Source organism: Tamandua tetradactyla, chromosome 2 (genome assembly GCF_023851605.1).
Source record: "Tamandua tetradactyla isolate mTamTet1 chromosome 2, mTamTet1.pri, whole genome shotgun sequence".
Classification (NCBI taxonomy): Eukaryota; Metazoa; Chordata; class Mammalia; order Pilosa; family Myrmecophagidae; genus Tamandua; species Tamandua tetradactyla.
Genome location: NC_135328.1, coordinates 43,108,963 through 43,121,228, shown reverse-complemented (window position 1 = coordinate 43,121,228; position 12,266 = coordinate 43,108,963). Strand labels below are relative to the sequence as shown.

General features: G+C 43.4%; 1 protein-coding gene across 5 annotated transcripts in view; it reads right to left on the bottom strand.

Annotated features, from left to right (window-relative positions):
- The window catches only part of WHRN (whirlin), a 94,382-nt gene that overhangs the window by 35,716 nt on the left and 46,400 nt on the right, over nucleotides 1-12,266 (bottom strand). The gene's annotated exons all lie outside the window — the stretch shown is intronic.

Below are 12,266 nucleotides of genomic sequence, written 5' to 3'. Positions count from 1 at the left end.
ACCATTAATGTTTCTTGGGCATTCTCCCTGAAACTTCCTTCTCACATATATAAGTATGTGCAAATGAATATATTCCTTTAAAAACAAATCCACAATGAGACCACATGACACCAAGCTGCAGCTTGCTTTTCTCACTTCCTACCCCGCTAAGGTCTTTCTGACATGGGAGGCTCTTGATACTACATTAGTACTGAGGGTTGGGGGAAGAACATACTCCAATCTCAATTTTGTCAAAATAGTTTTCTCAATATCATATTCCATGTAGGCATGGCGATCTGGAAGGATATATATCCACATCGTCACTCTGGTTTTTCTCAAAGTGCAGGGTTTCCACATCTTCTGCATTGGACACACTTTTCTTTTGAACCCGGGGTTCTTCAGCGCTACCTTAAAATCCCCCATCTGGGCTGGTCGTCAGCTGTGTTAAAGGGCCCTAGAAGGAATATGCCAAAATGCTTGGGCGGTGCCTCTGTGTGGTGAATTCCAGGCAATTGTATTTTCATGCTCTTTATTCATTTTCTGCACTCTCCAACTTGGATACAGAGGCCATATTATCAAGGGCTCAAAGAAAAGAAATGCTTAAAAAAAAATGAAAAACATGGGGAAGCGGAGCTTGCGATGACATAAAGCAGTCATCATTTACCAACTTTCTCTAACACCTCCCTTGACGCCACTGGGGTGTCTGGGAAATGGAGGGGCCTAAGACCTTGGCAGAAATGCTGTGCCAGCTCAGAGAAGAATCTTCTTCGTGGCACCGTTCCACGCTTCTTAGTAATTTTGGATAAATCAACCCTGACCCCCTCCAGGTTCAGCAGCCTGCTGGCATAGATAGGCTTGGAGGCAGTTTTAAGCTTCTCCGGAAAGATCCTCTGAGGTTTCTCTCATTTGTTGCTCCTTTTTAAACCTTATTTCAATAGAATCAACTAAACAGCTTGACTTCAAGGGAACTGTTAGATAAATTATAATTCAACTGCAAAATGGGATTTTATTATGCAGCCGTTACAAAAGTGTTTGTGAGAAGTTTTTACTAACATGGGAAAAAGCAAGGGGAAATGGCGTGATATAAAACAATATATACCATATAATAATAATTATGTGAAAATGGACCGCGATATTGTTCAAGGAGTATGTTGTCAACAGCCTATTCTGAAATGTTCAGAAAACAGACTGATCAATCAGTAGATGGATTGAATGATAGATGGCAAATGTGGCAAAATGTTAAAATTGGTGGTTCCGGGTATCTTAGGAGAGGGGGATATGACGGAGTGGTCTGTATGGGATGTTTATTATTTGAGCAACAGTCCTGTAAGTTAGAAATTATTCCAAAATAATTTTTTTAAAAATATATTGAGAAGAGAATGAAAGACACGACATCAAAGTTCTACCAGATGGAAACAACCTAAATGTACACCAATGAATGGAAAGACAAAAATGTGGCATAGCCATACAATGGAATATTATTGGCCACAAAAAATGTTACTCAGCCATGCAGAATGTATCAGGAACTATTGATACTTACTACAATGTTAGGTGAAAGATGCCAGATACAAAAGGCCACATATTGTATGGCTCATTTATATAAAGTGCTCAAAATAGGTAAACTCATAGAAACAGAAAGTAGATTACTGGTTTCCAGGGGCTGGGAGGAAGGGGGAAGGGGGAGCAACTGCTAATGGGTTCGGGGTTTTCTTAGAGAGTTGATGAAATGTTCTAGAATTAGATAGTGGTGATAGTTGCCTGACCTTGTGAATATGCCAAAAACCACTGAATCGTACATTGTTAAAGGGTGAATTTTATGGTATGTGAATTATGCCTCAATTTTTTAAATATGCAAATAGAGGTTGTCTTTAAGAGGTAGAACATCTGGGTTCTTCTACTTTCTGCATGTGTGTGTATGTGTGTGTATGTTATGTATTAAACCTATTACTTTATTTGCTGGGGTAAAAGATAAACTGAAAAAGAAACAAGGGACCCCAAATGGTTTGGGCTAATTGTTCTAGTGCACAGACCCCCCCACACCCCAAACTCTCAAGGCTTTGGCCCCCTTCCATCTGCCTAAGAGCTAGAAGCTTCTTGACTTGTGTTTGGAATTAATGCACAAATCCAAGGATCCTGTGAATCTCTAGATCTGACTAGCCAGCTCAGAGGTCTCAGAAAAGCTGTTGGAGCCAGTGTCCCCTCCCTCCTTCCCCGCCTCTCCTCTCTGTTTGCTTCACAGCCTCCTGCATCAAGCCTGACACCTCCCCATCCCCCTGCCTCTGGGCCTTTGCTCCTGGGCTACCCCGTACCTGAAGGCCCTTCCTTCTCTTCTCTGCTTGGCAGAATCTTCCACATTCAACATCCCATCTGGGCTGCATACTTCACAAGGGAAGTCATATGTTTCTTGGCTCCTGCTTACATTTCGGGTACACAGAGATGCTCAGAAGTTTCTGGAGACAGAGTGAATGCCTTGCAAGACCCAACTCCAGGGACCCTATCCATCTGCAATCACAACTGGCCCTGCTCAACCCAGAGTGCTTCTCCCTTTGAGGCCCCTGATAGAGAAAGGATAGTGCAGTGCTTAACTGCTAGGGGCTCTGAACTAGTCTGGTGGGTTCAAGTCCTGGTTCCATCTACCACGTCCTGGCTGTGTGACCTTAGGCAAGTCTCTTAACCTCTCTGAGTCTCCCTTTCTTGAAAGCCTGCAAGCAAGGAATAAGAACAGACCCCATTTTACAGGATTACTATGAGGATTAAATGAACTAATAGATGCAAAGTTTCCAGAGCAGTGCCTGTACATAGTCAATGCTATGCATTATCGAAGTATTAGGGTATCTCTTTAAGGGTCTGGCTTTATTTTGGTTTGCTATTTACTCATCTCTCTCTCTCTTTGTCTCTGTCTCTCTCTCTCTCTCACTAGATCATCAGTGATTTGTGTATCTTTGCTACTTCAAGTGTGGACCATGGAACTGTTGTATTGACATAACCTTGAAGTTTGTGAGAAATGCAGGACCTCAGGCCCTATCCCAACCTACTAAGGCAGACTGTATTTTCCAAAACTGGCCTCAGCAATATCCTAAGTCCTATAGGTTTTCTTAGAACCTCTCCACTCCCCAGCAGGAGGTAAGAACAGACTAACACAGCCCAGCTGTGTGATGCTAGATGCCTTCCGAGGCGAAGTCCTAAAATGAAATAAGCCTCCACCTGCCTCCTTCCTAGGACCTGTGCCCCTGGAATCCTCTTCTAAGCCACCACACTGAGAAATAGCCCAGACTAGCCATGTAGAAAGACTACACGATCCCCACAGAGAACTGGGTCCCCCAAGGAATAGCCAATATCTACAGCCACCCTTGAGCAGAAACCAGCAAATATATGCACCCCCAGCGTGCAAGCATGAGCTCAGCACGGCTGCAGAAGCCAGAGGGCAGCGGGTGGCCTTCCCAGGGACCATCTCCCGGCCACTCTGCTCCAAATGTGCGATTTGAAGGAAAGCCAGAAGCCAGCTCCTACCAGCAGCCTTCCCCCAGGGGACTGATCACTTCCTGAGGGCCTGGGGCACACAGACACCCAGTCTTTTCCTGTGACGAAGGCCAGTCGTAGCTGAGCTCCTGTGTGCACGGGCTGCCCTATGGAAACTACGGGCTTCTCTTTTTGGAGGCAGCCAGCCTGCCCTAGCAGGGGCTGCTTGAAGGGCCGGACAAGAGGGTTAAGCACCGTGAACACTGGCAATTCCTTAAACAATCATTCAGAGGCCAGCCGGTGCTGGATAGCTCAGGAAAGGAATTGCCTTCCGGCTCTTAGGGGAAAATGCTGGTCATTCATGCCCACTCATCAGCTGTCGGGAGTTTCGGATGCTGCTCTGGACCAGTCTCACGGTACAGACTACACTCCTTGACACCATCAGAGCTACTGTTTTGGGATGTTGAGCATGTGCCAGGCTATAGGTTTTATACGCATTCACTCATTTCACCCCGACAGCTTAGTACCCAGGTCAGTAGTGGTATTTTTAAAATTATTCTTCCTATTATTGGAGAGCCTGCAAAGTGGGAACCTGGGAAGCACAACTTCTCCTCCAGAGTCCCTGGGAAGGGAAGCAAGATGCCACCTCCAATGTCCGGGGCTCAGGTCCCCTGCAGAGAGCCCAGGCATGGGAGGCAGCCCCACTCCAGCGATGGGCTCCAGAGGGAGGCGAAGCCCAGTTCTCTACACTGGACCTCAGCACTGCTGTGGGTGCTGAAAGAGCTCAAGGCCACAGGGGCTGGCAAGGAGGCTGGTTCTGTGGGGGGCCAGGCTGGAACAACCCCCAGTTCATTCCATCCGGGAGGGACCATGCAAGATGGCCCTTCAGCAGAGGCAGTCCCCCTGGTGGAAACTGCCCCGACTTCGGGAGGAGGCCTAAGACCTCAGTCAGCTCCTGCAGGGCCTCTGTGACTTCTGTGCTCACCCACCCCTGGTAGTAGCACCCCCTGGGGTGGTGGGGTGGGGCGCGTGGCCTCAGCCATGCCCGTGTTTGAATGGCTGCCTACCCCCCAACTAGGACTCTGCTTTGGGGTGAGGTGCTTCATCTCCCTGAGCCTCAGTTTTTTCCTCGCTAAAACAGGGATGATGACAACCAGCACCTCCTTTCGGAACTGCGATGAGGACCAAATAAGACAGTTCAGATGATGCCCCTGGCACAAGGCACAGCCTGCCAAGGGCGGTCAGCAACCGCTTTTGCGCTGTTGTTATACGGAGTTCAGGAATATCACCATGGGTGATACACAGAGGGGAAAAAAACAAAGCAAAGAAGTCTGTTATTACTCCTCCCTCATCTCCATGGAGCAGAGACTCAAGGTACACGCAGGGGAAGGTCTCTGACCTGTGTTTCTCCCCCAGGTTTCCCTAAGAACCACTTTGCAAGGGGAAGGCCCCTCTGAGTTCTATAAGAGCCGCTGGGGTTGGTGGAGGAGAGGCATGAGAGGAGGGAAGAGTGGGGAAGGGGATTCTGTGGCTAAGAGTCAGAGTGGCCTGGATCCAATCCCAGCTCCTCTACCGGCTGGCTGTGTGACCTTGGGCAAGTCTCTTAACCTCTCTGGTTAAGAAACTCAGTTGCCCCATCTCTAAAATGGGGATAAAACCAGCCTCTCCCTCACAGGGCTACTGGAAGGATTAAATGACTCACTGTAGCCCAGCACTCACTAAGCACCAGGGAGCCATCCCCAAGTGCTGATGATTGCTGTTACTATTAAAGCAAGCTCGAAATTGCTAGAAAACTGCTCTAATGTACTTATTCCTACTATTATTCTTTCCTATTTTTATTACTCTCACTGCTGTATCCCTTTTGCTGGTTTCATCATGCTTGCACTTAAAAGCAACCTGAATGGCCAGAAGAATTCTCCAGGTTCCAAACCAGAGAGCAGAGTGTGTGGAAACATTGGGCAGGTGTCGCCAATGCGCTGATGGCAGAGAACCAGGAAAGAAGCTGGAGGGTCCAGTGCCCTGCTGCCCAGCTGCCAAGGGCCGTCACCCAAGTTTATTTTTTTTCCAGCAAGCAGTCAGGGTTGAAGGGCCAAGTGGCAACAGGACAGGTCTGGAGTCAATCTGCCAGGATTCCCATCCCAGTTCCACCACGTCCTTGCTGTGTGACTTTGACCAAGTGACAACCTCTCTGAGCCTCCCATTTGCTCATCTTTCAATGAAGGATGGTATGGTGTCTACCTCAGAGATTGTTTAGGGATTCATTAAAGTGGAACATAAAAAGCACTTAGTCCCATGCCTAGTATACAGTAAGCAGATTGTTTAGGGATTCATTAAAGTGGAACATAAAAAGCACTTAGTCCCATGCCTAGTATACAGTAAGCACTCAGTGGATGTATACTGTTGTCATTTCTCTCCCCAACATATCACCTGGGGGTACTGGGAGTCTTCGCTGCCTTCTGTCTCCCACTTCCATCCTCCCCATTCAACCTGATTTCCTTACAGAGCATGTAGCAGGCACAGCTCCTGGTGCCGGTGTGTCCACAGCCCCCATGATCCACGGAGCACCAGCACCTGGCGCCCACCCAAATACCGGCTTGGTTCCGACAGCACAGAAGATCCCTGGGCTCCCGGGTGCCCGGGAGGGACGTGGCCACCCACCCGGCCCTGCCAGCCAGCACAACCCTCTCTCCAAGCCTTGCCCAAGGAAGATGAGAAAACGGGCAAGCTCAGGGGACATTCTGCAGCTTCTCCTTCCTGCGCCTTCTTCTATCTCTGACAGAGGAAGGGAGAGCATTGTGGATATCAAATCACAACAGTAAAAAAATGATAGTAACGAGACCACTAAAATGCAGTTTGGCTGTGTTTTTGTGCTTCTCCTTTTGAGGAGGCTCATTTCAACACTCTGAAGGGACAACTTAGTCAAAATCAGAGTTATAAATCAAAGACATCAGGTTTAGAACTGAGGAGGGAAGTGATTTTCTAAAACAGCTGACGATTGGGCCATAAAAAGAACAGAATAAACCAGAAGCATCCTTAAGACAGTGCATGTGAAACAGGTCAGGTGGAAAAAGGACACGCCAGCTGCTGACGTCATCACGTCCGCGGCTGGCCATCGGGGCAAGTGAGGGAGGGCTTCACTGCAAGCACGGGCCAGTGCCCTGTTTCATTTTCCCACTATTAGCAAGGTTTACTTTTTTAAAAAATATTTCCAGGCTTTGATTCTTTTTTTTAAAGCGAGGTTTACTTTTGCAAAAGTAGAAAAAAAGAGTTACAGTTCCCCCACCCCCACCTGCCAATATATATTACTGATGACCTTAACTTTGAACACTCAACTAAGGTAGTGTCTGCCAGGATTCTCCACTATCCACTCACTATCTTTTCCCTTATAGTTACCAAATATGTTGAGGGTGATACTTTGAAACTATGCAATAAATTCTGTTTCTGTTTAAGCATTTGCCTACTTTTTAGCATCCACTGGTATGTCCTGCCTGCGGCAATTATTCCTATAATCTAACATTCTAATGCTGATTTCTATTCCCCATTTCTTCTACATTTATTAATGGGAATGTTTCCTTAAGGAACAGGTGTTCATCTCTCCCATTTACTTACTTATTAGGTCATTTATATGCAATTCATATTTATATATTTAGACTCAACGGGTATATGTTTTATTCTCTGGATTATATTCCAATCCTATTATTCTTTATTTTGTTGCTCCAGTAGGTCCAACTTTGGCCATGGGGAGCACTTTCAGGTTGGGTTCTGTGGTTTGTTTTTTTTTTCTTTTAGTATTTCTTTATTTTCTCTACTGCAAGATGCCCCAGGCTCATCTTGTACTTTCCCTGCTCCAGTCCTAGAATCAACCACTTCAAGTGTTCCCTTTGTTTGGAAAATGGTAACAAGAAACTAAAATCTGGATGCTAGGTGCCCCCATCTTTATTGGGGTGTCCCAGCCTCTAGTCTCTCTCAGTGGATAGAGCCAGGAAATGCAGCTATATATACTAACTCATGCTTACATGCAAATCTGTATTTCTGCACCTGTCTATCCATCTATAACACTTTCCCAAAAAATGAGCCCATATTGATTTATCTGACTCTCATCCAGCACCACAGGGTTCATTCATCTTCCCCGTTGTCTTGTTTGTAATTTTTTTCTAACAGTGAGAAAACTGGCTCTCATTATCTAAATAATAGTTACTTATCTTTTCAATCCTTGCATCAAAAAGATGTAGCTTTAGAATCCTAACCCATGCCCCTTTGAGAAAAATAGTACAGAGCTCTTTCCATCTTTCCCCTTACAGTAGGCAATCAAAACAATGTTTTCGCAAGATACTTAGACCAGCTCCCTTCTTCCCCACCCCCTTTCAGTGTGGTTATTTGTACTCATCACTCATTTGTACTTGTCTCAGTCTGCATTCCACCCTCCACCCCCCACATCTTAGTTGATTTTTAAATATTTATACACAGTAGAATTCACTTCGTGGTGTTTTGAGAAATGCATAGAGTCCTACGTTCATTACTGCAGTTCCATAGAAAACAATTCTATCTCCCCCCCAAATTCTCCCAAATTATCCTGTTATAGAATATCTATCTGCCTAGTTCCCTTCCCCCTCGCCACTACTGATCTGTTTTCCTCCTCATAGTTTTGCTTTTTCCAGAGCATCATTTAAATGAAGTTACATAATATGCAGCCTTTCAGAAAAGGGCTATCCTTTTCTTCTTGGCAAAATGCATTTAAGTAATAGATCATTCCGTTACCTCACTGAATAGTAACCCATTGTATGGGTAGCCCACTTTATCCATTCACCAGTCGAGGGACGTCTGGTTGTTTCCAACTGGGACAATTATTAATAAAGATGCTATAAACATTTGCACACAGGTTTCAGTATAAACATAAGTCTTCATTTCTTTTGGGCAGACACCCAGGACTGGGATCGCTGAGTCATGTTATAGGTTTGTGTTGCACTTTATAAGAAACTGTGAAGCTGCTATACAAAGTGGCTGAGCCATTTTACATTCCCACCACACACGTTATGTCCCGATTTATCCACATCCTAGTCAGCATTTGGTCTCGCCAGTTTTCATCTGTTCGTTTTTAACTTTAGACATTCTGATGGTGTGCCATGGTTTCTTGTTGTAGATTTAATTTGAATTTCCCTAATGCTTAATGATTTTGAGCGCTCTTCCACATGTATAATTGCCATGCACACGTCTTTGATGAAGTGTCTGTTCAGATCTTTGGCCCATTTTTAAAGTTCTTTATATAGTGTTGGTACAAGTTCTTTCTCAGATCTCGTGTATCTTCTCCCCATAAGTGACTTGTCTTTTACAGAGCAGAAGTTTTCAATATTAGTAAAGCCCAATTTGTCAGTAATTTTCTTTTATAAACTATACTTCTCGTGTCATATCTAAAAACTCCTTGGCGATCGAGACCACACAGTTTTCTCCCATGCATTCCTCTTGATGTATTATAGTTTACATTTTACATTTAGGTCTGTGATCTGTTTTGAGTTAATCTTTGGATAAGGTATGAGGTTTATGCAAAGCTCACTTGTTTGTACAGAGAGGTTCAGTTGTTTCAGCACTGTCTGGTGAAAGGACTATCCCTTCCCTATTGAATTGCCTTTACAATAACTTCTGCCAAAAATTAAATCTCTGAGTTTATTTCTGGATTTCCGGATTCTCTATTCTGTTCCATTGAGTTGTGTGTCTATCCTTGTGCTAACATCAAACTATCTAGATTATTGTAGCTTTATAAAGTCTTAAAATAAGGTAGTGTGAGTCCTCTAACTGTGTTCTATTTCAGAATCATTTTGGCTCCTCTAATTCCTTTGCCTTTAAATAACGCATTTAGAATCAATTCGTATATATCTACAAAAAAAGCTTGCTGGGATTTTGGTTGGGATTTCATTGACTTTAGTTCCATATAAAACAAATTGGGGAGATGTGACATCTCAATAATATTGAGTCTTCCTATCTGTGAACATGCTGCATCTTTCCATTATTTTAGTGCCTTTTTGTTCCACAGTTTTTGGCAAACAAATCCTGCGCATGGCTTTTTTTTCTTTTTTTTTGTAGCAGACTTGCTCTTTTTTTAAATCAATTTTTAATTTTTTTTAAATACCAAAAAACACCAAACATTCATAATTTTTTATCATTCCGTTCTACATATATAATCAGTAATTCACAATATCATCACATAGTTGCATGTTCATCATGATCATTTCTTAGAACATTTGCATCAATTCAGAAAAAGAAAACAGAAAAAATTCATACATACCATACCCCTTACCCCTCCCTTTCATTGACCGCTAGCATTTCAATCTACTAAATTTATTTTAACATTAGTTCCCCCTATTATTTATTTTTATTCCATATGTTCTACTCATCTGTTGACAAGGTAGATAAAAGGAGCATCAGACACAAGGTTTTCACAATCACACAGTCACACTGTGAAAGCTATATCATTACACAATCATCATCAAGAAACATGGCTACTGGAACACAGCTCTACATTTTCAGGCAGTTCCCTCCAGCCTCCCCACTACTCTTGACTAACAAGGTAATCTCTAATGTGTCAGAATAACCTCCAGGATAACCTCTCGACTCTGTTTGGAATCTCTCAGCCATTGACACTTTATTTTTGTCTCATTTCGCTCTTCCCCCTTTTGGTCGAGAAGGATTTCTCAATACTTTGATGCTGAGTCTCAGCTCATTCCAGGATTTCTGTCCCATGTTCCCAGGAAGGTCCACATCCCTGGGAGTCCTGTCCTACGTAGAGGCGGGAGGGTGGTGAGTTTGCTTGTCGTGTTGGCTGGAGAGAGTGTTCTGCGCATGTTTTGTCAGAGATTTATGCCTAAGTATTTTGGGTGCTATTTTAAACTGCATTGCTTTCATTAATTTTGAATTCCATTTTTCATTGCTCACATACAGAAATACAGTTGATTTTGTATGTTGATTGTATCTTTTCACCTTGCTAAACTCATATATTAGTTCTAAGAGTTTTTTCTTTAAAGATTCTTTGGAATTTTCTACAGAAAATCATGTTGTTTGCAAATAGAGACAATTTTATTTCTTCTTTTCTGATCTGTATGTTTTTAATTTCTTTCTCATGATTTATTGCACTGACTACAACTTCTAGTATGATACTGGATAGGAGTGGTGAGAGAGGACATTTTTTTGCCTGACTGCAATCTCCTAGGAAAGCAGTCATTCTTTCATCAGTAAATACGAGGTTATCTGCAAGTTTTTTGTAAATGCCCTTTATCAGATTAAGGAAGTTTCGTTAGATTTCTAGTTTGCTGAGAGTTTTTATCATGAAGGATGTTGAATTCTGTCAAATGCATTTTTCCAACAATATGCTTTTTTTTCTTTAGTTTCATAATTATGAATTTCAGATGGTGAACCAGCCTTGTATTACTTGGGAAAAAAACCCCACTTGGTCATGACATATTACCCATTTTATTGATTGCTGGACTTGATTCACTAGTATTTAGTTGAGATTTTTGCATCCATGATCATGAAGGGTAGTGGTCTGTACTTTTCTTTTCTTGACAAATCTTAGCCTAGTCTTGATATTAGGTAACGCAGGCTTCATAAAATAAATTGGCAAGTGTTTCTTTCTCTTCTTCTTCAGGAAGAGACTGTGCAGTATTTCTTCCTCAACTGTCTGGTAGAATTCATTAGTGAAATCATCCTGGCCTGAGTTTTTTCTTTTTTCGATGTTTTTTTCCACTCCTAATTCAATTTCCTTAATACATACCCCAGCCTTCCCAGTTATCTATTTTTATTGAGGGTTAGTCATTTGTGCATTCAAAAAAAATTTTGCTCCATTTCATCTCAGTTGTAGGATTTATAGACATTGAGTTATTTGTGGTATTCTTTTATTATCCAAGATATTTTTAACTGTCAGGAATTATACAAATATTAAGACTTTATTTTTGTCATCTTCATTAGGGCTGCTGTAAAATTAGCCACAATCATAGGTAAAATACTCTCAAAGATCCTTATTAAACAAAGACTATACAGTAACCCACTCCCTCTTCCCTACCAAAAAATAAGCGGAAAGCAGCCTTTGAGAGTTTGTCAAGCTTGCTCACCTCTCCCAGCAGGACCTTTGCAGGGAAGCATAGAGGGGGTCAGCAGGCAAGGCCAAATTGCCCGATGGCTTAGGGGCTCTGTGGGGGGCTCCAGAGACCTGGACCCACCTCTCTGTGAGTTTTTGTTTTTTTTTTTAAGATTCTTTGGAATTTTCTACAGAGAATTGTTGTTTGCAAATAGAGACAGTTTTATTTCTTCTTTTCTGATCTGTATGTTTTTAATTTCTTTTTCTTGATTTATTGCACTGACTACAACTTCTAGTATGATACTGGATAGGAGCGGTGAGAGAGGACATTTTTTTGCCTGACTGCAAGTCCTTTTCCCTCAGCCAGTCCTTTTCCCTCCCCTTGGCTCTCAGTCTCCCCATCTGTAAGATTGGAGGACTGAAGCCTGGGGTCACTAAAAGCCCTCACAGTCCTAGCTTTAGTGAGTGCAGGCAGGACTCCTGCCGCTGAGCCCCATCAGGGAGGAGCCACGAGAGCACGTAATGCTAACAGGGCACCTGTGATGGGCAGGCCTACTGAGGGTCGGGGATACTGCTCAGCCTCCCCCAGCACCAGGCCGGGGGGGGCTCTGGGGAAAAGGCTCTGGTTGCTCGGTTCACATTCCAAGCAAGTCTCAAACCCACCAACACTTCTTAGCAGCAGGCCAGGATGTCGATGAGACAGTGATCGAGATTAAGATTGGAGCACTGAGATCAAAAAGACCCAATTAGGGTCCTGCCAAGG